Source organism: Filicampus tigris, chromosome 3 (assembly GCF_054856515.1).
Source record: "Filicampus tigris isolate MCC_2025a chromosome 3, RoL_Ftig_1.0, whole genome shotgun sequence".
Taxonomy (NCBI): Eukaryota; Metazoa; Chordata; class Actinopteri; order Syngnathiformes; family Syngnathidae; genus Filicampus; species Filicampus tigris.
The window spans coordinates 20,694,469-20,698,120 of NC_141219.1; positions in this window are offsets into that span (position 1 = coordinate 20,694,469).

Sequence of the window (3,652 nt, forward strand, 5' to 3'; positions counted from 1 at the left end):
TCTTGTTGTTCCTTCTGACAACAATAGCAAGAAAATGATTGGTTCTCTCTTCTTGGCGCTCACTGTCAACATTGATTGTTGTTTTTAGGCAGTATATCAGATTTCCATGCCTGCCATGGTCAAATACGCTTCCAATATTAGCCACTAGTTTGCACAACACTGAAGCTTGAATAACTTAAGACTTTACTGCCTTTTTTTAAATAGCTGAAATTGTCTCCAAGACAGCTAGGAATTAAATGGATGGATTGGATTGGGAAAATAAACCACAAATTGCACATAAGGCCACAATTTTTCTGTTGGCTTCAAAAAGATACACCCGATGCTTGACTTTGCCAACATGCGTTTTGAAAAATCATCATATAAACCATTTTTGCTTCATAGGATGCCTTCTTGTACTCTGGCTTGCGGACATCATGTTAGCATCCACCCTTTCATTCTTTTACAGTAAAAGATGAAAACAAAAAAAGTTAGCTTTGTGGTGACACACACTCACAGTTAATAAACACACTTCTCAGTTTTGCTCGAACACTGTCCACATCGGCTGAGTCAGACTTGAGACCACCATGTTAACATTCGATACATTACAACATCCATCCATTACAGTAATTTTGAAAATGTGGAACTTGGGCTCCCTCTAGTGCTATGCAAAATAATCATCATAATCTGACTAAACACAGTTTTGTTTAGTTTCCCTTTTAATTGCAATACATCCGCATTTAATCTGTAAGAAACGTTTGTGTTTAAACATTAATTTAGGCAAATTTTTTTCAATGCACACATTTTTCTATAGTCAATCTTAGTGTTCAAACAGTGCTTAATTTGACAGTATAAATTGTATATATATGTGTATATATATATATATATATATATATATATATATATATATATATATATATGTGTATATATATATATATATATATATATATATATGTGTATATATATATATATATATATATATATATATATATATATATATATATATATATATATATATATATATATATATATATATATATATATATATAAAAGGATATGAGGGCGGCACGGTGGGCGACTGGTTAGCACGTCCGTCTCACAGTTCAGAGGTCGTGGGTTCGATACAGACTCCTGTGTGGAGTTTGTATGTTCTCCCCGTGCCTGCGTGGGTTTTCTCTGGGAACTCCGGTTTCCTCACACATTCCAAAAACATGCTTAGTAAGTGGATTGGATACTCTAAATTGCCCTTAGGTGTGATTGTGAGTGCGGATGTTTGTTTGTCTCTATGTGCCCTGTGATTGGCTGGCAACCAGTTCAGTGTATATATATATATATATATATATATATATATATTATTTTTATTTTTTTACTTTTTTACTTTTTTAGGTGTCACTTGGTGTAAATAAAACGTTTGAGAATCACTCATAAACGGACGAATATCCAGACACACTTGCTAGTCTTATTTCCCTCTGAATCATAACTTCCCAAGAGATTTTGGACTATTCGGACTATTCCAACTTTGTGGGAACAGTTTGGTAAATTCCCTCCTTTTGTTTCAGCATGACTGAGTTCAATGTGGAACATCTTGCAAGGAAACCTGACCGAAAGCCAATCGACTTTGGGATGAACTACAACACAGATGGTGCTGTCGTGTCTCAGGTCCAACATGACAATGACAAATTGTCTGCTGAATGAATGGATAAACATTCCCACAAACACACTCTAACATATAAAGTCTTCCCAACTGAGTGGAAGCTGTAATCTATATTTCACCTATTTAAGAACCATCTATGACCTCTAGTGGTAAGAAAACAATACTCCAATACATTTACAAAGAGGATACTAGGACATAGACCATAACTTGAATATAAAGGATACAGACTAAACACTCAAATGGCTTGTTATGATAGCCATCCATTTAAACCAACTAAACAATGACTAAATAAATAATGTTCAACTAGAACAAAGAAAACATCACAAACATAATATGGCCTGGTAACCACAAAGTGCATATTTTGGAATAAGGCAAGCCAAGCAGGTTGTGCCCAAATAAGATATTTTTCAAGCAAATTGCTCTTCAAATAGCATCTTTTCTGTACAGTTGAGAAGATACTTGAAAGGAATGAAAATGCTTGACATGAGTCATGCATGTATGATGTAGTCTTTGAAGGCTCAGAAGCAGTTTGATTTAATTAAAAAATATATATAGAGAGAGGAGGAGTACTAAGTATAGAAAACTAAGGAAAACAGACAAATTACATTAAAGAGACACAAATTAATTAGTTTCTTTTTTATCTTTCTTAACCCTCCCCTGAACTTGAATACCCTTTATAATTAATTCATGTGTGCAGTGCAGTTGTAAACCATCTATCTATCTATCTATCTATCTATCTATCTATCTATCTATCTATCTATCTATCTATCTATCTATCTATCTATCTATCTATCTATCTATCTATCTATCTATCCATCTATCCATCTATCTATCTATCTATCCATCTATCTATTTTATATCATTTTTAACATTGCCGTGAATTTATAAGATAAGATGTCATTCAATTTCAAATATAAAAGGAAGTATTTTCTTAGTGACCTACTTCATTTTGTTCATTCAAACAAATCAGGCAGAATAACTAATCTAATTGGACAAAGCAACAACTTGACCTCCCTTTTCAACATTTCCCTCTCCTTTTATTCATAATCATTTGCGCACCATGATGCAGAGATCGATGGATAAGGTCGATAACCTCATGCTGTGAGAGAAGATTTGCTAGCCTCATAGTTTTTCAAACCTTGCCACGTGACTACCGGTATTTTTGTTTGTAGTGTGTGAAAGGTAAAACAGAAACAGATTACAGTTACCTTTTTTGGTATCATGAATACATAACGTCGATACATGTATTCCGTTAATCCAATACATTTGTCCCTCCTCCCACAGAAAGCCAGAAATATACCAATCGGACAGAGTATGCAGTATGCTATTCTCATTTGCAGCCACATTTATTGGACATCACTTCAAATTGTATCTGTTAGCTGCTCATGTTCAGGGTTAGTGGTCAAGTTATTGTAAATATGCACAGCTTCCCCACTTGAGACTCATTCACCCACACAAGATTTTATCTGAATTATATTGAATTACCAAGCAACGTTTTTCTTTTGGCTCTTTTTTAACATTCAGTAGCTGGACAGTTCATCAAGAAGTTTAATTCCTTATATTAGTAGTCACTGGCAATGAAGTGCATTAAATGTATTTGCATTTGCAAGTAATAACAGAAAAATCACATAAATTTTTCACTTATATGATAACAGCCTTCAATTTACTCATTTTACTTTTCTCCACAACAAATGAAGCTGTGATTGTTATTTACGTTTTAGTTTGAGAATTCAAAACATTTCTTTCCTACAATAGATTCTAGGCTGCCCCACTATTCTAAACATTGCAATCTGATTAATAATATTGCTTTTTTGTGGAATATAAGTTAAGCAGTTTTATGAGTTTGGTCATGTGACATTTGCAAGCTGAGCCGTGATTGATTGCTATACCATAGCAACTGTGATGTAAGTTTCAGTTGACAGTAAGTGGCAAAATGGCCGCCCCCTGAGATGGCTAAAAACGAGTGCATTTTGCTTTCTTATTCATATTCCACAAAAAAAAACATTAAACAGAATGCTGTGT